We start from the raw sequence: 25,968 nt of genomic DNA on the forward strand, positions 1-25,968 counted from the left end.
TCATAACACAGAACTAAAAGTCACCAAATGAAATTAATAGGCAGCAGGTTTAAAACAAACGAAAGGATGTTTTTCTTCACATAACACACAATCAACCTGTGGAACTCTTTGCCAGATGATGTTGAAATATTCATCCCCCCAGGATGAAATACTGAAAGAGAAGACCACCGCCTACCACCTTCCTCTTAGACTCACAGGAGTAAGTTTCTCATTCGCAAGATTCTGCTGATGAGAACATTAACAAATCTTTTTTTCTGTAGCTTGAGTTTCTGATATCTGAACTCTATTACATATTATTATTTAATTATTTATATTTTATTATGTATAATAAATGTAAAACTTATTTTTACTTTTTTAATTATGAACATATTCTTAGTTACTTAAAGCCTTCTTTGGAGCTCTTCTACTCTTTTATAGAAATAAGCATTTAGGAAATTGGTAATAACATCATAGTTTTGACCATATATTTTCTGAAGGTTATAAATTTTATATTTTAATCTGTCAGTCACAATGGGGTAAAGACCCGTTTATTTTCAATGAACTACAGAAATATGAAATAAAAGTTATCCACTGATATAAATAAATAAATATTATACATATATATATATATATATTTCTTGAGGCTAAATTACTCTGTAATACAAGTCCACTGACTTCCAGCTAGTAAATTTGGCCCTTAGTCAAGATGTTATGGCTACTGGCCAATATGAACAATTGCCACAGTTAGATCACAAATAAAAGCTGGTCACAGTTAAGCTTAAGATATTGTGTGTGCGTTAGTGATTTAGTCCATGCTAAAATGGGTGAATTTACCTTGCCTAATTTCTAATCCTCTCAAACATAGAGTTTGAAAGTTAAACTCAGAATTAAATGATATTTGGTTTGTGCTTCCTTAGCAGAGACTGTGAGATAAAGGACAAGTAAGGAGACAGAAAACAATTCACATAAAATTGCACCACTCAGCACAAAGCAGCTAGAAAGTCATCTTCACAAACTATTGAATGTACCCTCTGGTAAGGGGGAAACCAATCAATACAGGGAGCATTTTTAGGTTCACAAAATACAACTTTAGTAATGGGGAGAGGCAAAACCCACAATCACGTGTTGAGGGCTACCATCACTATGCACAGACGTGCACACACATAAAATAATCTGTTATTCATTGCTCACGTACAAGAAGTAATCACAGGTTTCAGAGTAGCAGCCGTGTTAGTCTGTATTCGCAAAAAGAAAAGGAGTACTTGTGGCACCTTAGAGACTAACAAATTTATTAGAGCATAAGCTTTCGTGAGCTACAGCTCACTTCATCGGATGCATTTGGTGGAAAAAACAGAGGAGAGATTTATATACACACACACACAGAGAACATGAAACAATGGGTTTATCATACACACTGTAAGGAGAGTGATCACTTAAGATAAGCCATCACCAACAGCAGGGGGGGGAAGGAGGAAAACCTTTCATGGTGACAAGCTGGAATTAGCCTACCTGCTTGTCACCATGAAAGGTTTTCCTCCTCCCCCCCCCTGCTGTTGGTGATGGCTTATCTTAAGTGATCACTCTCCTTACAGTGTGTATGATAAACCCATTGTTTCATGTTCTCTGTGTGTGTGTGTATATAAATCTCTCCTCTGTTTTTTCCACCAAATGCATCCGATGAAGTGAGCTGTAGCTCACGAAAGCTTATGCTCTAATAAATTTGTTAGTCTCTAAGGTGCCACAAGTACTCCTTTTCTTTGTACAAGAAGTAATCTCCCATCATCGGCTGACAGAAAGTGGGTAATTCTGTCAACGTTGTGAAATAAAAACAGTATGCTAAAAGAAATTAAAACTTTTACCCTGAGATCATGAATAGCATTTCCCTTACCAAAAGCTATTTGGAAAACTGCCAGGGAGCTGAGAAAGGCTGCTAAGCAGCACCAACTTTGCTTGTCCTTACCTCCAACTCCAATTAAGAGAGCATTGCTATATGGGGCCTCAAGAATGCAGCTGACATGACATCTATGGAAATGAGATTAAATTACAGTGTTTTTATTTTTGCTTGGTAGCAGACTTTTCCATCGTATGTAATCTATCAAAGTTTATGGGCTAGAAAATGTTAGTTTAATTTTCAGAGATAGATCCAAGTTGCAAAGTTCCAGTCTGGATTGCCATCTTCCTAATCTTTTGGGGAGGGACTTTGATCTGAGGTTTTTGCTTTGGGCCCACCTCTACTAATTAAATCATTTCTATTATTTTTAAAATGATGTAATACTTGTGAAAGCTCCCATGTAGTGGGAATCCCTTAATTTATTCACAGAGCAGATGTGCGATGTCATAGGCTGGATTACTGCAGGGATCATCACAAAGCCCTCCCATGTGCCTAAACTCTAACCTGGAGTACCTCCGAGTACCTCTGTTCCTATGTATGCCTAGTCAGCTTCTAGCTTCTCTGCTGGGACTACCAGTTGGTGCCAGTGGTAATCTGTAGGATGTGGACACCTACTAGGAACTGGACTGAGACCTTCTTCAAATACAGCCAGCAGAGAGCAGTCTCTTTTGGTCACTACTGTCACTGACTGCATTCAAACTGGAGAACTAGATATGAACGGGTCAATATATTCCCCAATTGCCTGTTCCTGCAATTTCCATGTTGAAAAACATTGAACAAAAACATCATTTAAGATCATTAAGACAAAACGATCAACTATGTATAGCAGTAAAAGGATAAAGCCTCTATCGTATGGCTTAATTACATTCCCACTTGAGTAAAATATGGAGTTCTTTTAGCTACCATAATTGATGAGGTTCTACTCTATTAACAGTGAAGTAGCACAAGAAACTTATGCTATCTCAGACTATGTGACATCTGGTCTCAGGCTCAGTTCAGCCTCTACATACACTGCTTCCTGTCAGAGTAACTAAGTACATTTTTCTAAATTAACAAAATCCAAACAAGATGAAGAGCTAATATGCTTTTTGCTCTGGGTCCCAGTGGAAGAAGAATTTTTACATTCCTTTGGGGATCCTCCACCATTGACTTGTATTTCTACTTTTGTGTCAAGGTGAATCTAATGACATTCCTCAAAATGGAAAATATTGTTCACAATTCAAAGGTATCCTTGAGAGGCCTTTTTGCTGTGCCAAGGGATACAGACCCCTATTTTAGGCTTTGAGGAGGGGTGTATGTGTGTCAGGGATTCCAAAAACCACTAAACAGAAATATATTCTTATTTTGTATTATATTTTAGTGAAGGATTTGGCAGGGGAAGGGGACTTAAATTTCACCTATAATGTTAGGTTTCAGAGTAGCTGCCGTATTAGTCTGTATTCGCAAAAAGAAAAGGAGTATTTGTGGCACCTTAGAGACTAACAAATTTATTTAAGCGTAAGCTGAAGCGAGCTGTAGCTCACGAAAGCTTATGCTCAAATAAATTTGTTAGTCTCTAAGATGCCACAGGTACTCCTTTTCTTTTTACCTATAATGTTGTGAGCTCAAAAACACTGGCATTGTACAAATATATGAGAACCAGACGGTGAAACATCATATACAAAGCAAAACTGACTAGTGTAGTTTTACTATTTAAGCTAAATGGAATGCAAAAAATAAACAAACAACAACAAAATCAGTGAATGCTTAATTTTAATAATGGATCCTGCAAATCTTAGCTCACGTGAGTAATCCTAATTTACACATGCAGTGAGTGTCTAGCTCATGTTTGGGCTAAAATAAATGTAATAAAGAATTAAATAAACTTAATAAAGCATAAGACAATGGAGTTAAACCAGAGCTAAATTTGGCTCCCTAGGTGCAAAACTTAGGTCTGTATTAAAAAGGGCCTGTAAAATAATTTTATCAATAAACAATCAGTTTACAAAACGTGCAAGGGATGTCCCAGAAAATCCCCCCAAAGGGATTTAAAATGTAAATCTTACTTTAGTTCCCTTCCCCCCACCCCTCTTTTTTAGCCTTTTCAAAGTCTAGACACACTGGATCAATACCTCCAGTTGTAGATGACCTCCTGGCATGGACTAAACAGATGTCATATCTACCACAGAACCCCACTTCAGACTGGAGTGAGCCTGGGGGAGTTAATTAAGCCTCCTTCCTAGAGTATTGTGCAAATTTCAAAGTGTTTTTTAAATAACCTTTATTTCATTCCCACATAGAAATGTAAAATGTTTGAAATCAATATAATATTGTAATAACAAGTCTTAAAATATTGTAATGGGTAAAGCTGCAGTCTGCCCCAGGGCTCTACAGTGGATTTGATGTGATCAGCAACATGCTTGGTGGGTCACACTGAGAGAAAGCCAACAATTCACAGTGGGTCGAGGTTTCTTAGAACCTTTAAAAGTAAAAATTGTTACATTTTCTTTTAAAACAGTGCTAAATGCCTGGCTTAGTCTGGTCACTTGAGGCACTCAGCACACTGCTCTAAAGATATGTGAGGTTATTTTTCATACCCTTGCAGGTCACCTTTAAATGAATTTGCACTTCAGTGATTATCTTTGTTAGAGTACACATTATACTAACTGAAAGTAAGGAAACTTACATGTGCTATATAGCATCCTCAGAAAGAACAAGATTCATTGCAGCATGAAGCTCATTGTAGTGCTCTAATGAATCTGTTAAAATTCTGGTCAGCTTCTCCCAATCAGATACTGGAAAGTAACAAGGTTCTCCAACACCATGGGCAAAGTGGCAGTAAATTAGTAGCTTATGGATAAATACGTGCTCATCAACACCCTGATGGTAACAATAGAGAGATATAAACAAGCATTCACACAGCACATTAACCCTTTATCACATTTTTTCTCCTAATTTTAATGTTTTGAATGAATTGTTAGTGCTTGTGAAAGCTGCTGAATTGACATCTTTGGAGGCTGAAATCCTCTACCCACAAAGCAGATACAGCATACACAGTGGCAATTTACATTTTCCCATCATTCCCTGCCAACAAGCCACAACCGTAATCTGGAGGGATTCCTTCCAGAAGTTTCGTTTTCATGGTAATTCGGTCTTTGTCTTCTCTGCTGAGCCTACCAACAAGGGTGCCAGTTACTGACAATTGTGTGACAGTTTTGCACCGACACTTGTTCAGAAGGAAATGATTTAACACAACCAGACCATTTCACTGAGGCTTCTACTCAAGAAGCAGATTTATATATATTTATATATATATATATATATATATATATATATATATATATATATATAAAATTTCATGTAGTTTCTATCATTAGTTTTACCCATTTACTAATACCATAAAGCTCTCATTTTCCATTACAGCATATATTGTTAAGCAATGGTGATCAGTCAGGAAAAATGGAGGATAGAAAAATGTTAGGCAATAAGAAGTACCATGAAGGTACCAGTCAAACTGTACAGCACCAGTACTACTAGTGATGTTACAAATAAGTGAGTCTTTAGTCATTAATCTCTAGGCTTCAGCAGCTGAAATTCTGTCACACATAGTGCTAATGCACACAACACCTTGACTTTGGGCAGCTAATACATTGGTGTCACTCTGGCATATCAGACTACATCTTGAGAGCGTGAAGCAGATGGCTCATGTAACCATACCTTCCCTAACTCTCTCATTCAGAGATGTGTTAATCCCAGCTCACTTATTTAAGCCCAGAATTCTACACCTGGTGTGAGGAGTGATTAGGAACCTATCTGGACATTTTTTGACATCACAGGAGTTTCTTGGGAAATTTTTTTCCTTCTTTGGTGACTTTTTCATCCAGTTGTACTAGGCGATCTTAAAAACTAACATCCAGCACTTCCTTCATCTAAACAGGATGCAGAAAAAGCAGGTGTCAGGGACCTTGGCTTTGCAAATGTGAAATAGACCACAAAAGCTACAGACAATCAGTAACCGACCAGAAATAGTATAAGGGCCAGATCATCAATGCTGTTTAAGCACTAACTCCCATTGAAATCAATAGAAGTCAGGTGCCTAAGTACCTGCAAATAAAAGTCACACTGTCAACAGCTCTGCTCAAGCTGCCCAAATTGCTGATCTCCTTCGCACTCCGGCAGACTCCCTACATGCTGCCTCACTATCTTTCTAGCCTCCAATAAACCTGACCCATAATACCAAAAAGGTTCACACTTCAATAAATAGTGGTAGGATAAAGGGAGGAAAACCACCTTGAAAATAAAATAGGAACACACTTCTTTCTCTGTGACAAACCCTTTCCCCCATTTTTAGAATCAAACACTATGTGCTCTCATTAATTTTTATTTCCATGCCTCATTGTGCTTTCTGCTTCCAGCACAGCACAGGCAGCATTAGAAATCTCAGGAGAAAACTTGGTCTCTTGAAAGTTTTTGCCAAGACAGCTGGCTAATGGGTGGGCATTCAAACTTGTGGGTACAAACTGACACTGCTTCACTTGAACCAGGTCTTGCAAGGTGCCAAGATCCTCCTTAGAGGGCATGAGAGCCCTCATCTCCCCTGACATCAGTGGGAATCTTAGGAGATGCTCAGTGCCTGACAAGATCATTCCTCTTGAGATTCACTCTGAAGAAATGTGCAGCATAATGTTGTTCCTGAACACCCTGAGCACATGGCAATATATAGCGATTACAAAGAGTGGAGGTAGGAGCAGACTATAACAGGGAAGTGATGGCATGTCCACCCCACACAAGACCTGAAGGGGTTAAGGTGGCAGGTGTGCTAATTAACCCCCTAGGCTGTCCCTGGAGGAGGAGCCAGGGAACAGGGATGAATTAGAGATAATGCTCAGCTAGACGGGAACAGAAGGGGCCTAAATAAAGCCCAGGAGCTGAGAGTAGAAGGGGGCTGCAGAGAGAAAGAGAGAAACTGCAGTCACTATCAAGGTGAGAGACAGTAAGGGAGGAAGTAGCTCAGAGATCTAGCAGTAAGACTGAGCAGACCTTGACCAATTGTTGTATGGTCCCTAGGCGGCAGTGGCGGATTTGCCACTAGGCCACTGGGGCCTGTGCCCAGGGGCCCTGGCCAATTGGGGGGCCCCTGGAAAAATGGGTGCCCACCCAGCACTCCTGCCAGGGAGAGGGGCAAGCCCCTGTGTCCTGACCCCATTTCCCCAGCAGGAGCGCCAGAGGCAGCCAGGGGGAACTGCAGGCAGAAGAGGTGGGATGGGGCCCTCATGTACTCTGGCCCAGGGCCCCACAAACCCCTAATACCTCTGCTGGGCTGGAACCCCACAGAGGACAGGCCTGGGTTTCCCTACCAGCCACTGGACAGTGGTGTTGTTAAAGGGAAGGGAGAGGAAAGATTGCCTGGGTTCCCAGAGACTTTGATATCCTGCAAGGAGAGGACTGCAGTGACCTTGCTGGGTGGACAAGCATGAAGCAGGAGCAGCTGAGAGCGCGAGAAAGAGAGAGAGAGAGTGATGGAGTGAGTAATGACAGGAGGGGTATTGGACTGGCAGAGCTAATCCCCAGAGGGAGTCAGAAGGAAGTGCTCCGGCCCTGAGCATGGCACCCCACGGCAGGGGGGTTTTAAATTCAGTTTAGAGAAGGTCTGGAATGTGAACCTCTTTTCATCATATGGTAGTTTTCATGGCTGACAAAAGCTTGGTGTACTGCGTATACCTACATAGGTAACTATCCTCTATTAGACTTTTAATCACAAACTTTTGATGTTGTGAATAAGGGTCTGTCCATTATTAAACAAGCCCTGGGCTGCAGTACAATTGAAAAAACAAAAAAATTACTCTTCTAAGGTTGCATAAAGAGTTTAAGTCCTGGTTTACTCAGGCCAGCAGTGTGTGGAATGTGGATAAAACTATTCTACTGGTATCTTTATATCCCTTTCTCTCTGTGGTGGGGGTGTATCTCCTTATCTCCCAGGATGAAGCTCTTGTATCCTCCATATCTTTCAACTGATGGGGATGTTCACAGACTCCGGATGCTGAACTATTTTCTAAGGCTTGTGTGTCAACATAAGGGAACCCTATTGCAATATATTTTGGAGATTATCAACTCCTTTTGGCGTTAACAGGGGCGTGTGTATGTATTTATGTGAGGGCAATCCCCAGCTCAGTTTGACTAGAGACTTTAAGAAGAGTAACATAAATCTTATTATCATTTACAGTGCATGGTGGAGGAAAAGGGTGATTGGTCTGATCCTATACATAGCAGAGGAAACTGTGTTGCCTGGAAATGTGTAAGTAGGAAGTACCTCTTAAATTAAAAAGATAATGGAATCTAATAGCTGTGGGAAGAAAATTCTGGGCCATTTTCTGATGCAGACAAAGTGCAGCTTGTGTGAGTATGCTGATAGATTTCAGTACACTGTAACAGAAGCCCCAGTGCTGGAAATGGATATTTATGATGCTGCTGTAGATGGTAGCTAGAACATCCATCCTTGGGAAGTAGACAGTAAACACAGAGAAAAGTTTCTGAACGAAAAGAAAAAAGTGAATGGAGAAAAGGGTCATTATTTCTTTAAAAATACATCAATATATTTTTAATAAAACTGAAAACCTTAAGGATGAAAGCAAGAGTTGAAAAGGTTTTCATAGCCAATGCACACAGTGTTAAATATCTTATTCTCTCCTTGTCTCACTTATGGAGATCATAATTACTATCAAGTTAGTATTTAATCTATCAAATGAGCCTGACCTCAGGGAAGTGCAGTCCTTTGCACTACACTAGCTCCATTTTATCTCCAAAATGCTTGCTAATCTAGGTTTATTTAATGTACGCACATAGAGTAGGGACAGTTTGAGGACTGAAGGCCATCAAAAATTGCAAATGCCAGACATAAGAATGCAGATAACACCTTAGCACAGTAGTGGCAGGAAGGAGTAGCTGTAATTCTTAGAAAGGACATTATATTGATGACTTATTTTATTATAAAATACACTAATAGCTCTTATCAATATAATTATAGTCTTTTTTTTTTTTAACAAGGGCCCGATAGCCACAAAAGTGTTCAGAAAAAACACAAGAATGTGTAGCAGGATTTTTCAGATGCAGTTCAAAGTGTACTGGGACATACATTTCTGGGATTCTGACTGCTTCCACTTAGTGAAAGCAAGAAGCACCAGAGGAAGAGGATTTGGGAGTAAATATTTCTAACTTATTCATTTCCAAACCAAAACTCGACAAGCTCAAAGGAGAAACAGAAAACACCTCAACTTACCACTGCTGGGAAGGTAATTCTAGTTAGATGCCCCCCGCTCCGTCCCCCCATATAGTCCATGCATCTCCAAGCATAACATGTATTGGGACTATTGAGATAAAATTTCTGCCTCTGATGGGAATATCACATAGCACAAGGTAAATGCTGTTAAGCAAAATTCACCATATCCAGCTGGGCATTGAGAAGCATAAGAAGAGAGCCCAAGGCATAAATCCTGTCATCAAAAATAAGGACTCACCTCTTAAGTTCAGCAGAGTTGCTTTATGTCACTCTGTTGGCAGAAGACAACCTGAAAACTATCTATTGTAAGATCTTCCCGGTCCAAGAAGGGCCTTGGATGGCGTAGAATTGATATAGCCATTCCCATGCCCCCTTCCTACAGCTGGGGTGGTATCTCTATGCCTCTGTAACCCTCAGTTGTCACAACAGACCTCTGAGGCTGTTAGCATCCAGTGTAAGTTAGAAGAGCATGACTTAGAACAATCACAGAGAGAATAACTAAGAGCTCCATGGTGTTATTTTAGAGCCACTTTGCAAACTGTAATCCCATTTTAAATATCAGATTTTCAAAAAAGAGTGCAGTAGGTCAGCCCATAAACATCTGTATGGAAACAACCATTTGCATGTGCAAATTAGTTAATGGTGCAACTATGTCCCTTTCTGCATGTCAATTATTCAATCTACATGCACAGCAAATAGTAATTTGAGTTTGTAATTTCAGTAATACCATTTGCAAATTAGTGGATAGGTGTGAAATTTCAAAATCTGCTGACACATACAGCTGCTTGCACACACAAATACACTGTCAGAGGGTAGACTGGCCCTTCTAGGAAGCTGGACTCTTCTCCACCTGTATTTTGTTATCCATCCCCTCGTGATGGATTTGTATATGGGACAGTGTGTGTTTGGTCAGGTGAGCAGGATTACCGGATAGCAGCCTGGGGGCAGAATTCCCTATAAAAGGGAGCATGTGCGATCAGTGAGAAGGAGAAAGACAAAGGGATGCAGGGTATCCAGAGGGGACTCAGAATCCTGTCAGGAGCTACCTTCAGTGAGAGGCAGGAACCCGAAGCCTTAAGAAGAAGAGGCTTGAGGAAAGAGCAGACAGGAGGACCTGCGTTTTTGAGGAAGAACTGCTGAGTCCAGCCAAGAGCTGAAGAAATGAGGAGTGCAAGTCCCTGCATGGTGAGCATCAAGATTTATGCTTCAATATAAGTGCAAGTGGAAACTATGCCCAGATGTGAGGTTAACTACAAGGGATAAAAAAGACCTTTTCACCATAGGAAAGATCCTCACAACATTGACAGCCCCTTTGACCCAATACACCCCAACCAACTAAAAAACCAAGCCAATGCACAATCTTGAAACTAACCACAAATCACCAATGCCCTAACAAAAGTAAATTACCAATCTTAAAAACAAAAGCTTTGCCCCACGCAGAGTTTTTACCCTGAAAAAGGAAAAGTGTCAGAGACTTCATGAAGTCTACTAGGGATGTCACTGTTGCGCCATTGATTTTGTGTGGAAGGTGCTCAGATACTACTGTGATGGGCAGCAGTTTAAAACCCAAAGGCAGGCACGGCAAACAAAGAGTTCTCCATGCTCAGCAGAAGTAAGCTGGGATACATCTACACTACAGCTTCTGTCAGCATAACTTATGTTGCTCAAGAGTGTGAATAAACCACCCCCTGAGCAACATGAGTGCTGGTGTGGACAGTGCCACTGCCAAAACAGCTTCTGATTCTTGCAGAGGCTGGAGTCATTAAGCCGAGGGGACAGCGCTCTCCCATTGGCTTAGAGCGGCTACATTAGAGAGCTTATAGCGGCGCAGCTCCATCGGTGCAACTGCACTGCTGTAAATGCTCTAGTGTAGTCGTGCCCTTAGAAGTTCTCTCTCTTACTCTCTGCAGGGTCCAAAAAGCACAGCTTGTGCTGAATGCTGTAGATACGTCTTGAACATGATCCTCATCATGCTAAACAAATGCTTATCACTGTGGCCTTATTTCTGCTACGAGGTGGGGATACCTTGAAAGCTGCTTTCATTAAAGCAGGATCAGGTTTCCCTGTGTTCCCCAGCCTGCTCATCACCTTTTATCTGGTGCTTATATGTTTGTCAATCCATACTTGTGCAGTGCAAGAGCTAGTTCTACATGACAGCTTTGCAAGCGTGTAATAAAAAGTTTAAGCCTTTCATGCTCAAATTAAAATAGCTCAAATGAGAAACATTTACTCACTGAAAGGAAACATGTTTTAACAAAGTGTGGCACTTATAGCACCTACCTGAAGACGCTGATGTACTGAAAAACTTCCAGCAGTAAGATTCAGGCATACGACATACTGACAATTGTGGATTTCTTTTAAAATCAGTTTGTCTGTCATACCTATGTAGTTACAAAATAACAAAGGGATAATAAAGTTCAATTGTATATTCACCGTTTGAGATTTCTATTGACAGATGTTCATGCTGAATGCTGCTACAAGAAAGGCTGATTATGTAGCCCTGTGTTAAAAGAACTGAAAAAACCCTCCTTTGTTAAAACTCCCTTACACACCATTTGAATCTTTTTAAGGAACACTGTCAAGGTTGACAGGCTCCAAATGTGGCCTCCTCTCACCAAATTATATTGGCAGATTTAAAATAACCACCAAGTAGGGGGAAAAAATCAGCTGTCAGCCACTCCAAAAAAAAGGGCCGCAGTAGTGTTAAACATCCCAGCTCCAGCCAAGGAAGCATAAGCCAGGAACAATTAGCCCCTGGTGCTTGGTGAGAATCAGAACTATGGGTGCACAGAATGAGAGCCGATATGTATGTGCCATGCCATCTTGTGACAAAATGTACCCCGGGGTTCACACCCTATACCCTATTGTAGTAAGTTTTGTACAAGGCATGTCTTGTAAGGTAACATTTGAAAACTCAATTTGATGGTCAGTATCATCCTGATACAACGTGTGTGGCAACATCGTCTGTAAATTTATAAGATTTCCCTGTATGATGCTCCAAACCCTACCACTCTGCCCAAACAGAAGCTGGCAAACAGGTCTATCCTAAACAAAGGAATGTGTACTCTGTACTAATTTGCGTTTAAACAGTAAACAAAGTAATCAAGCAGGGAAGGAAAGACAGAAAGTTCAACCAAGTGAGAAAAAACCAGCAGGGAATATTCTTCCACAGTGACTCTTTTTTGTCTCCAAGTGCCCTACTGAAAATGGCTTTAAAGAGAAGGGACTGAAACTATCCAAAGTAGGGACAAACACCCCAAGGGACACCTCTCTCTCCCCCAGCCCATTGCATTCACTGCACCTAAAGTGACAAAGGAAGCATTTGTTGGACTCTGGAGGAGGGGTCCTGCCCTACCGGATTTGGTCAGTAAGACTGCTGAAAACATGGTAAGAAACTTTGTTTGAATCTGATATTGTTTAAGTTCTGTATTAATAAACAGCTTATCTTTGTTTTGCTTGTAACTATTTCTGACTTTTATGCCTCATTACTTGTACTCACTTGTATAAACTTGTTTTGCTGTTTTGTCTAATCCAGTGTGTTTAAACTGAAGTCTCTGATAACTATTTGAGATAATGAGCTGACATATTTTACTAATAATGGATTTAATATAATTTGTACAGTCCAGAATAGGTCTGGGCAGTACAGGACATACATTTCTGGGGGGAAATCTAAGACTGAGTGTGTGTTGGGATCACCCTGCAGTATAACCAAGGCTGGTGAGAGCCAGAGTGAAACCCAGTCTGGCTGACAGGCTGCAGTTAGACACAGACACTCAGGGTGTGGCATGCATGCTGGAAGGCTGTTTGTGAGTGGCCCAGGTGGGAGCTACTTCAGGAAGTCATTGTAAGGCACCCAACGTTGCAGGAAAGGGATGACATAGCTCATTAGTCTGGATTGTACCCAGCTATGTCACAAATATCTTCTTCTCGCCAGACATTTCAAAATTGCCATGCTACCTTATCCACCTACAGGGGAGAGATCCTCATATGAATGGCCTAATTCCAACATTTTCTCTTACAGTGGAGAACACATATCTTTTTTAGTAATGTATCACAGTTTTGTAAATGTCCTTTCAAAAGGGACTATTATATTGTACTTATAGCACAGAACTCTTGGGTTCTGTTCTAAGAGCTGACTTGAAGTATGCCACTGCTGTACAATGACCTTGTGCAATTTATTTAGCTTCTTTGGATCCTTGCTTACCTATTGTTAAACTAGATCTGATCATATTTGCCCAATTCACAAGGATGTTGTGTGGTTTACTTTGTCCAGCCTAACCCTGAATCCTTGTTCAGACAAAACACACACTGAGGTCAGTAGTTTTGATAAAGGACTGAGAAGGATTTCATGACTGCCCCATCATGTTTATATAAAATGCCTTGAGATCTTTGGATGAAAGTTGCTATAAAAAAGTGGAAAATATCATCATTGACTTCCCAATGAAATTTCTGCCAAAAAATGGAGAGTATGTGAAATCCCTGACTCAAAACACAGAAGGATATCTCTGTTGCCATAGATGCATAAGGTGCTAGGTTTAGGCGAGTATAAAGCACACCTACATGGAAAATGACATGAGTGGAGGGGAAATATTTCATGTTTATCAATCAGATTTGTAGGAGGCACATTTTTCATGAAAATATTGATAGTTGTTTTGCTGCATATTTACAGCAGCAACAGAAGGATGGAACAGAATTGTCAAACTCAAGCTGTCCCATTGTACCCAGCATGTTGTGTGCCTTCAAATGAACAAATCAAAACTTTGAGTTGACTTTTAATATTAAAGCTGCATGTGATGAAAAGTGATGATTTCTACATCCTGAATGTCAAAAACAGACTCTTCCCAGATACATTTTTGGTACAGGGAACAAAATGATACAAATAGCTGGGAGAAGCTAGAGTCAAGCATAAAAATGAGCATGGCTTCACCCCAGCTTCAAATGTATTTATCAGTGGACCCACAGGAGCAGATGACACAGACAGAATCTGCTGCCTAATAGATCACTGACAGACAAACATGTTGAACAGCTACCTCACAAGAAACCTCAGTGCAGCCAGAAATAAGACATCGTCATAAGACAACTTCTGTTGGGTTCAATACTTTTTGTAAGAAAATTTTAAAATGTGTTCATCCTTATGGCAGACCATTCTTTTTCATCAAAAATTGTAAATCTGACATTTTATGGATCTCTAAACGTAAATATCTCCTTTAAATATTTTGCATCTCCAAAGGGAACACTATCATTTTAAGATCAGTAAAGTACTGTACAGTATTTAGTCCTTTATTTTAACTGAGCCGTGTGGGTGTACACTGGACTGACACTGGGCAGAATTACAGATGGTCAGTAATACTGGATAGAAATAGAGGCCCCAGTCCAATGATATTTACTCATTATATGATTGGGCAGGATACATTGCGCACATTGTGTGTCTTGGTTATGCTAGTTATAATACAGCACTTTCTGGGATCCTGGTAGCTGGTGGAAGTTGCCTAGTGTAGAAATAAGATGAAAGTTCTATAGTTTAATTTCCTACAAAGCATTCTGCACAAGCAACAACACTTCTGTATTCTTATTGTCCAGGAGCATCAATAAGAGAGAAGTTTATTTGGGGTCTTCCTTTTACTTTCAATAGCTCTTTTTCTAAAAAGATTGCATGTTCCGAAAATGCAAAATTAACTGAAACAGACATGGAATCCTCGGAAAAATAGGATTAATCTCTAGCTTCCACAATGCATTTTTCCCTCCTAGCCTGTATTTCTTTCTGGGCCCACACCATTAAGCTCCTATCAGATACACTCATTGCCACAACCCCAGAGATAGTGGACAAAATTTAGAAATGCAGCCATCTAAACTAAAACCAGCAATCACCACAGTGATACACAAACTCCTGTGTTCATGCCAAGAATACAAGCCCTGTCTGTGAGATGATTTCACCAGCCTTTTATAAAACATTTCTGTGAAATGGAGGGAAATAATCTCCACAAGATTCCCCACAGAGCTTCTCCTCTGCACACAGACCTATCACCTCTCCCATGGAGAAGTCAGTTGCCTTCACATCGCTGCCTCCAGATCACCAGAGAGATCACTCGGAGTCTCATGGCCTGTACATGGAGAGGGAGCATGACAGGGATACGTGCAACAAGATAATCACAGAAATGCTAATGCAGCCTAAGATTTCATTTTCTTTCCCACAGCCCCTCTCCATGCAGGAGGGATGGTTCTAGAGGTTTCCCTTACAGCACAGCTATGGTACAGCTATGTTGCCACACAGATAGCTCTTGGCCTTCCGCAAATTTAGGAGGATACATGCCTGGGGGGGGGGGGAGACACCTGAATTGCTTGTTTCTTTCATTAGAGGTCATAGTCCTTCCCCTACTCTACAGCCTGCAGCAGGGACATATTCCTTCTCTCATAGTGCTTTCATGGAGATCCCAAATGCTCAGCTTCACACAGGTTGCACACTGGTTCAAAGATCTGGCCCTTCGGATATAAAATCAGGATCTGAGTTACTTGCTGTAATAGGAGCTCTTCAAATAAATATCAGTAACACTGACAACTTTAAAATTTTTTTACCAGTGACTGTAGTCAAGATGTTGTGTAATTAGAGCATGAGGTTGGACAGTACTATAGTCATCAACCTCAGGCACATTAAGATCATCAATTAAGTAATTATTTTAGCACCTGGGAGAGAATAATTTCTTCTAGCTTTCTTTTCCAAGGGTCTTTTGAGAACACCTATCAATGGAAGAAATGTTGTGTGAGGATAAATGTTGAGGCATTTGTATAGCAGAAGGCCTCATGCTTACAAACACTTGACTACGTGTTTCACTTTAAGCACATGAATCCTCCCACTGGACAGCCCATGTCCTTAAAGTGAAGTGCCTGCTGAAGAGTTTGCAGGTTATGGGCCCAAATATTGCTCTTTGGATAATAATTTAGATGAATTGCATTCCATACATCCCTCCCTTAAACCAGAAAACCTAATCAGGTATCACTCTTATTTATGGACACAGACAGTTGTTACTACTGTTCATTTTTAATATCTGATGGTTACCACAACAGAAGAAATTATGACAAACCATTAACTAAACTTAAAAGGGAGTCTCAAGTACTTCATATAGTTTGCAGTTTATTTATATTCTCCATTGTTTTAAACAGCCTCTTAAAACTTTGAAATAAAATGTTGCCCAACAAGTTTACAGTTTTGCAATTCTCCCTTTAGTTCCCTACGTTTATTTTAAGTGAATTTAGGGCTAGTAGAGAGTAGATGACTGCCTGACAGCTCTTAAGAATGAAGCCCTCTTCTCTTTGTCAGTCACAGAATTGCAGACTTGGTCCATACAGACAGAGGGAGCTCATGTTTTCCCCACAGTGACCTGGGAGGACCTCTGCTAGGGTGGAGAGTCTAGTTCAGTCTATATATACACACTATACCTCTGCCCTCTTTGCTGAGTCTGCCTGCATGGGTACCAAAGCTTCTGTGATTCAGACACATGTCTTAGAAACTTAACTGAGGGCTTCAATTCATTTTTTATAGGTAATGGAATGGTCAGGTAATGATTTGTTCACATTATCAGTTTGAACCAAAGACCTGGAAGTTAAATGCTCCTTATCCCATTGCCAATCTCTGAGCCACCTAGTCTCTTTTAGCCCTTGTTTTTCATTTTTCTTTTGGTTAATTCTTTGGTTGCACATCATCAGCAATAGCAGAATATCACTTACAGAGGATTTTTTCATGAACTTGTGCTCTTTCTGCTGGCTCCGTTGCAGCATAGTGCAAAATATTGTAGAACCTACATAAATAGTGGCTGTATTTTTCAAATTCTCTATTATAATAAAGGTGGTAAAAAATAAACTTTTGGAATCAGGACATTTTCCACCAATTTCCAATTTTACATCAGGTATTGAGCCTAGACTAATAACATTCCTTTACTTGCAAGCTCACTCTCCTGCTGTATACTATAAAAATCTAATACTTCATGCACAACATTTACAATAGTGAAAGATAGTTATTCATCATTAAATTAGTGATTTGCTATATGAATACCACGTCTAGCTTGGAAAAGGAAATGGTAAACATTATGTGAACTCTTCCACTAGAAAGGATAACATTTCTTTTGGAGAATTACTATCAACCATTAACTGAACTATTTGGGTTGGTTAGACGCAAACTGAATGTGCGTGTGTCCTTATGATAAATAAATGGCACAGGGCTTACAATTTTAAGGCCTGATTCTCCTCTCCCTTAAACCAGTGCTAATCAATAGTAATGCTATCAAAATGAATTGAGTCCCACTGGTAAAGAGAGAGGCTAAGTGAGAGGAGAATCAGGAGTGGAGAACAGTTACAATTATGTACGCTGAAGCATAGCAGATGTTGTGTAGTAAATGAAAGGGACTTTGGCCACCATGTAACCTTCTGATAACTTGGTAACCTTGTCGGACACAAGGACTGCTTTTCCAACCCCAGGATTTCCGATAAGCATAATTGGCTTTCCCTTCTCCAAAAGTAAATCCACAGAACATCTCAGGCAAACTGTCTCAGGAGTATGAATCAAGACAGTCTACTTGCAAAGAAAAAACTCAAGGCATATGTGTGTTAGAGACAAAGAAAAGATGTATGTTATGAGTTAAAAGAGTTTAAACACTACTATAAATCAAAGTGTTTGTTTTTAATACTCCAATGTAGCGATAAGCGAATTAATATGCAAGATTAAACAAGTAGAAATATACAGCAGAATTTATATTTATCATAATATTAATTTTGTAACAACAGCAAATTATTTTTAAACACTAAGCCAAGATCAGAAATTAACACTAAGCAAAGATCAGAAATTAAATAGTCTAGTAAGATTATATTATATGGCATTTATAACTCAATGTAGTAGGATACTACATTTTCCTGTCACTGGTAAGATAGTGAAATATAATAAAATTATTGCAATATCTATATACACATTTTCAAATATAAATGGCATGCTATAAACATAACTCATTCAACTACTGTATGATTATATTGAAATAATATAACATGGATATAAATGAAGAAAAATGATGGTGAATTGCCTTACCAGCTAGTTGGAATGAAATACTATCCAAGAAGATCAGAATTAAAATTGGGAAACTGAGTAAATTCTGTAGCAATAGTTTCATTCTCAGAAAAGCACCAATTTCTTTTGAAAATGAAATTGCAGATATACTTTAATATTTATCACACCAGGTACTTCATTCATACTGTACAAAATAGCCATATCATTGGCAGAAATGAAGTATGAAGTTACCTTCTATAGCAGATAAAATTAGAATCTAGTGAGTGGTGGAGAAAAAAAGATTTCTCTCTAAAAGGATCCAAATAAAAAATAAAATATAGGGCCTGTAATGCACCATTATTTATACAAACCTGTGAACTGGAGGAGGCAGATAGAAAAATGTATAGTTGTGATGTGTTTTTCATATTGAATAAATCCCACACCTTCAGTTGTGTTCCAACTGTCTGGCTGTGCATATGCAACATATTAACACAAGTCATGAAAGGTCACGAGTGCTAAAACAGCACTGCTTAGGCAAAAAACAGCATATCTAATGGGAAACAGGGTTTCTGAGTTTTTTTCTTGCATCTGCCATTAAGAGAGAAATGTGTTCCTGAGAAAGGCGAGGTCTATACTATAAACTTACATGGGTATAACTATGCCGCTCAGGTGTATGAAAAATCCACATCCTGAGCGACACAGTTATACCAACTTCCGCGAGAGGCGGTAGCTAGGTTGAAGCTTTCCCGTCGGCATAGTAACACCATCACTGAAGCGCTGCAGCGTTTTAAGTGTAGACCTGCCCTTAGTCAGTTAACCTCTGTGTCTCAGTTTACCCACAAGCATAATAGATACTGAATAGCTAATTGACAGGGATGTTGCAAGGCTTAATTATGGTCTTTTATTTGAGATCCTTGTGTGTAAGGTGCTAGATAAGCACAAACTATATTTTAACATGGAGAAATGGTAGACTCTTCTTAATGAAGGCTGTAATCATCTTCCATTGTACAAATCTTTTTCTCTTTATAGCTTTGGCTTGACCTAAAATTTGCCATGTTTACTCTGAACATAAAGGACCATGTTTCTATCTCTGTCAATGAAACTGACTGAGGAGCCCAAAACAACCCACCCAAAATAAGATGACAAAAATATTTTCATCTTCAGTCTCTCAACTGACTATTTTCAAAAATGAAAAGAAACTCCATCCTCTGGTAAAATTACTCCTCCTCCCATCTTTCCCTCCAAAATCCTCCACTGGCAATGTCCAGATGGGGTAACTGAGGAACACAGGCTTAAATGATTTGCCAGAGATCATACTTTGTAGGAATTTTATAGCAGAGTTTTGAATAGAACTCTGATCTTACTCATGGTAAAGGCTACATCTTCTAGGACTATACAAAATAAAACCATAAAAGATGTTTAAAACAAACTAAACAATCAATAAACTTTGGGAAATTACAAAATTAAAACATTTGGTTTCAAAAACCCATTAAATCTGCTAAGAGCCAACAATGTTCTGACCTGTAGTATGATGTCATTTTCAAAACTCAAGTAACTTAAAAAGCAAATAAATTAATAGATAAGGACTAGAGCTAAGTGAAATTTTTCAGACAAAACTTGTGTAGTCAAAAAATGCATATACTGGTTGATTGAAGCATTTAGTGAATTTGTGCCAAATTGTGACTAAAAAAAATCTAAATTTTCCAAACAAAACATTTTGATTTTTTTTTATTCAAGATGATTTTTCATTCAGAATTTGCTTAAATTTTATTTTTTAAAGGCAAAAATACCTCACAAACAAAATTAAACAAAATTCTTTTGACTTTTTTGTTTTATCAAAAAATTCAAAAAAGAATTGTTTTGGGTCAACATAACTTTTCTCCCCAGGTTTGGCCACTGAACAAAAAAACTATTAATTATAACACTTTGGTAAGGACATCATACATTTTACACAGCCCACATAACAAACAAATATTTTTATTAAGTATTAAAATCCATATTTTATCACAACCCAACCAATGTTAATGCAGACTCTGAGCCACCCTGACCTTTCAGAACAAAGCTCCTGTCCAGCAACCAGTATATTCTATTCATCAAGCAAGGACACTAATGTAACATTACAGCACAATTTTCCTCACCACAAACCTTTGCACTTATCATGCCCTGCAGTACTGCCATTTTTCTTCAACTGAGCTGTCAGGCCTAGCAATAAGGAACTGCAGGAGAGCTAACTACAAGAAAAGGCAAAGGAAAAAGAGGGTGGGGAACTTGGAATGCTTTGTTCTAAGTTTAAGTAGAAAAGTAGACTGAAAAACCCCTGCAGAAAAAAGGTGTTGGGAAGAGATCTTAAAGGCTGTTATGAAGTTAAACAATTTTTAAAAAGTGGTGAAAAAAGACAAAAGGCACATGTAAGAAAACTTTAAAGATGTGCTCCCATTGCTAAATTCTGGACTGAATTTTCAATATTCTCCAAACTGCAGAGATTTTTAGATTAAGGCTCTGCTCTAGTGATATATAATATGAAGAGGAAGTGAGAAAACACAAAAAGCAAAATAAAGCAAAACAAGGAAGAAAAATGGATGGATATAAACCAAATGCGGCGAAATAGCACACACAAAAAAGCAAAAGTACTAACTTTACAGCAGCTGGATTTCTTCTAGACTCACAAGGATCCCACTGCAGGAGCACTCACCTGGTGCAGCCAACCCCAGAATCTTTTAGCCAGCACCCTCTTGCATACCTTCATGCCTTTACAGTGTGGGTATAAAAGGCAGAGCAGCCCCAACTGCCACTTAGTTCCTTAACTAACATAGAAATCCAGATAAAGGTTCAATATCATTGGGGAAGGAGGGCAAGTCATGGCATCCATGTGGACAAAGCATCTCAAAGAACACCAGATACAAGAAAGTAAATAACCTCTTTTTGTTGTGAGCACTCTTCCACATGGATCCTACTGTAGGTAAGCGACTTGCAGTTGCCTCTCAAGGAGGGAAGAGATTGGAGTACCTGTCTGAATAATGATTATAGAACAGCTCTACCAAAATGGGCATCTGATATAGAAACTGTGACAATGGAGTAGTGACTGGCGAATCTATGAACTGAACTCCAGGTAGCTGTGTTTCAGGATTTCAGGGATAGGGATACCTCTTAAACAATCATAGAATCATAGGACTGGAAGGGACCTTGAGAGGTCATCTAGTCAAGTCCCCTGCACTAATGGAATGACTAAATATTATCTAGACCATTCCTGACAGGTGTTTATGTAACCTGCTCTTAAAACTCTCCAATGATGGAGATTCCACAACCTCCCTCGTCAATTTATTCCAGTGCTTAACTACCCTGACAGTCAGGAAGTTTTTCCTAATGTCCAACCTAAACCATCCTTGCTGAAATTTAAGCCCATTATTTCTTGTCCTATCCTCAGAAGTTAAGGAGAACCATTTTTCTCCCTCCTCCTTGTAACAACTTTTATATACTTGAAATGGTTATGTCCCCTTCGTAGTCTTCTTTTCGCCAGACTAAACAAACCCAGTTTTTTCAATCTTCCCTCATAGGTCATGTTTCCTAGACCTTTAATCGTTTTTGTTGTCCTTCTCTGGACTTTCTCCAATTTGTCCACATCTTTTCTGAAATGTGGCACCCAGAACTGGACATAATACTCTAGTTGAGGCCTAACCCACGTGGAATAGAGCAGAAGAATTGCTTCTCATGTCTTGCTTACAGCACTCCTGCTAATACATCCCAGAATGATGTTTGATATTTTTTTTTTGCACAACGGTGTTACACTGTTGACTCATATTTAGAAAAACGCAAGCTACAATATCTGGGCAAATATGAAATAATGCTGAACCATGCATTCAAAAGGAGAGAGAAAATGGACTGTAGTAACACTAGAGAAGTGCTGATGGAGATAGCAAACAGCAAATTACACTTGAGTTAGCAATACAAATGGCAGGAAAGAAAAAAAGATAGGCTCGTGGCTATAAACAAAGAACACCATAGACCAAGGAAGTAAAAGTCCCTTCACTACTATCCATGATTATGGTGCAACCACAATGGAAAACTATACCCAACTTTGGCCTCTTCATCATGATCAAATCTCAGGCGGTTCAGAGAAGAGCAGCAACAATGGTTAAGGTAGAGCTGGTTGAAAAGTGGGTTTTTCAGTGGGAAAACCTTTGATTTTTCAGCAGAAATTCAAATATAGAAAAATTTCAGCTGAACTGAATATTGTGATATGGAAATGCTGCCATGGAGCCCCACAGGATTTGTAGTTCAGATGCTTTGGGCTCCCATTCTCTTCTATAGGCTGGGCTCCCTGGTACTACCGCTCCCATGATATACAGTCTCCTTTCTTGGAGAGAGGAAGCATTGCATCATGGGAGTCATTGGCCAGGGTGTGTCCTGAGATGTATAGTACAGTTGAGGAACCGAGCCCATAGAGGAGAATGGGGACATGAGGCAACCAAACTACAATTCCCACGAGGCACATATCTGAATCAAAATGACACTAGTCAACATTTTAATCAATGATCTGAAAGTAAATATAAAATCTGCTGCTAAAATTATAGATGACACAAAGATTGGTGGAGCCATCTGGATCCCTTGGTAAGATGAGCCCAGTCAAACAAAATTAGTATTAATAGAGCCAAAGGCAAAGTCATACATCTAAGAACAAAATGCAGGGAATACCTACAGAATGGGGGTTGGGGGAATTGGATCCTAGAAAACAGTAGCTCTGAAAAATATCTGTGTGGACAAGCAACTATAGAAGGCAGGGTTTGGCAATCCTTGGGCTCACTTGTGGTTTCTGTATTATGTTCCTAAAAATTCAGGTTTTGGGGTTTCAGCCAGCCATGTGTAAGGGTCAGGAAGGGATTATCTTCCCCCAATATATTCTGAGCCACCAAAGTGATCCAAGGGATGGAAAAAAAAACCTTACCAATCAGAGACTGAAAGAGCTCAATCTGTTTAGTTTATCAAAAAAGATTGAGAATTGACATAATTATGATGTATAAATACCTTTACAGGGAGAAAATACCAGGTACGAAAGGACTTTTTAGGCATAACAAAAAGCATGGCTGGAAGCTGAAGCCAGAAAAATTCAAACAAAAAATAAGGCACCATTTTTAAAAATAGTGATGTTAATTAACCATTGGAACAAACTACCAAGAGAAGTAGTACCTTGGATGTTTTTCTAAAGGATATGCTCTACTTCAAATAGGAGTTAATTCAGGGACATCCTATAGCCTGGATTATGTGACTAAGACTAGATGATCACAGTGATCCCTTGTAACCTTATGATCCATGAATCTCTTGGTGACTTCAAATCAAGACTTGATGTCTTTCTGGAAAACACGCTTAAGTCAAATACAAGTTATTGGGCTCAATACAGGGGAAACTGGGTAAAACTGAATAGTATGTGATAGTTTTTTAAAAAAGCGAAATATGTCAAGCTTGCTAAGCAATGACTAAGGAGGAAATAATCGTCTACAAATATTGGAAAGATGTAAACAGAAAGGTGATAGCTATATTACTGAGAAGAAATTAAGGGAGGGAAAATGCAAATGGACTATCAGGGGAAATATTTTGACAGTCAGATGACTCTGACAGACTTCCAAGAAAAGTGGTGAAGCCCCATTGCTCGGGACATTTAAATCTAGAAACACTAGAAAATTTATTATTGGGAACAATCCTGTACTGGCAGGCAGAGAGAGTGAATGATGTTAGTTCTTCTTGAGCTACAGTTTATCCTGATCTATGGAAATGGGGCTGCATGCCCCTCGAACAGCACAGCCCCTTATATAAAGCTGTTCTTCATTCCAGCCATGTGGGAAAATATGGCTCACTGACAGCACTGCCGCTGCTCACTATGGATGCTGCTGGCTTTCCGGGGAGGGGACATTGCCAAGAGCATCTGGGCCTTGTATACTGACCCATTCCTTGGAACTATCACAAATAAAGTTATTTTACTTTGCTGTACAAATTCTTTCACCTCAATCAAGCAAGCTAATATTTATTAATGTTAATTATTTTTAATTATTATTAATTTATTAATATTAATTAACAATCCGCATCCAGCTTCCACACCCTCTTCCTCTCACTGACTCCAGGCTGGGTTTGGCTTCCTATCACCTTCACATGTTAAGCTTGTTTGAGAATGCAGAAAATACAGCTGTCCTGTATGCCTCCTCCAGTTTGGATTTTACTGACATATAAATATCCATAGGAGTTTTGGCACAATGCCTATTTTTCTTAGGTCATTTCCAGTTAAGAATACAAGTGGCACAGCCACAACAATATAAACCAATGAAAGTATCTTGTAAATTATAGCATTTGCAAAAAAAAAAAAAAAAAAAAAATCACCACCAGCCACCAAACATTGTAGCTATTGTATTCAAAAGTCAAAAAAGGGCTGAGTCTACAATAAAGATTAACTCCCTGTACAGTTGCTTTCTTTAAAATAAAGGGATAAAATTTCTGGCCTTACTATCTTACAAGGTGTTGTTGTAAGAACAGAGGAGTATTGGTTAAGTTGAAGGCACCTACATGCCCTGCCTGACCACGGCAGCATGGCTCAGGAGCTATGTAAACCTCCATCCCAACTCCCTATGCCCCCCGTGGAGCCATGGAGCCTCAATGAGAATATCATCCAGACCCCTGGCCTAACAAGTGACTACTGTACTAAGTCCCTATTCTGTACTAGAATTTATTGACACTAGCAATCAGTCTCAGGTTCACCTGAAATTGTTCCAAGTGAAAAGTGCTAGTAATAAACCACCCAAAGTACAGAACACACTGTGCAAGGCCTAACTGTTTGAGCTTCCTGACACAAGATTACAGACCTGGGGGGTCCAATCCTGCCACTTTTGCTCACTTGAGCAATCCACGGGCTGCAGGATCAGGCCCATTACTCATCTAAAAGCAGCCCAGTGTTTCACATGAGACTCCCAGAGAGGAATTCCTTATTTAAACACAAATCAATTTTAGGTTCTCCCCTGTAATTTGATACATCTGCCTCTGAGATCTCACTTCCCCATGGACAGATCATTATCCCAGGACAAGTCCTATTCAACATGAAGAAGAGCCTACTGATCAGCCTACTCTATCTGCTCTATGCCCCTAATATTTCTAACAATATATTTGGTTTCCAACCCTTTTGTTTTTTCATTTCACACAGCCATAGGCCCCAATCTTGTTTGCAATTAATTTAATGGTAAAACACCTGATGACTTCAATATGCGCAAGCCTCGAGCATCCAATCTCTGCATGTGGGCCGTACCACTCTCCATTGTGACATTTCTACTTGTAAAAATGTGAAATGTGTGTGCACATGTGCAGCACTGAGGTATTTATAGTCCAACTTGCATACAATTCACCACAGAATCCTCCTCAGATAGTGGCAACTAGTAACGTCTCACAAAACAACTATGAAATGGCCAGTGTCCTACCAGCAGTGTAATGATAATCACACATTTGCAAGGCAGCTACAAAACAATGCTCTCAGAGTTCCCAGGAATGTTCAATATTCCAATGAAAAGCACAAACTGTAGTTCAAATATGTCTTCACTCTGAGTGCATTGGGTCATTTACCTTAACAATGTGAACGTGCTCTCATTATCATGTTCAACTTGATTAGTGTATAGTCTAACATTTAAAAATGCACTTCAGATGGACGAATATATGAATGCATGATTGGTTCCTAATACATTGAGCAACCTTCTAATGAACTGTGAGGGATCTAGAAGGAACTATGGTTGATACTAGACAGACACAGAGAACCAGACAAAAGGAGATAATAAGGAGGGGAAGATA

At 39.4% G+C, this 25,968-nt stretch overlaps 1 pseudogene; it reads right to left on the reverse strand.

Moving 5' to 3' along the window:
* LOC119863514 overlaps positions 1-25,968 on the reverse strand; it is a 224,216-nt pseudogene that overhangs the window by 104,567 nt on the left and 93,681 nt on the right.

The sequence above is a fragment of the Dermochelys coriacea genome, chromosome 11, assembly GCF_009764565.3.
Source record: "Dermochelys coriacea isolate rDerCor1 chromosome 11, rDerCor1.pri.v4, whole genome shotgun sequence".
Taxonomy (NCBI): Eukaryota; Metazoa; Chordata; order Testudines; family Dermochelyidae; genus Dermochelys; species Dermochelys coriacea.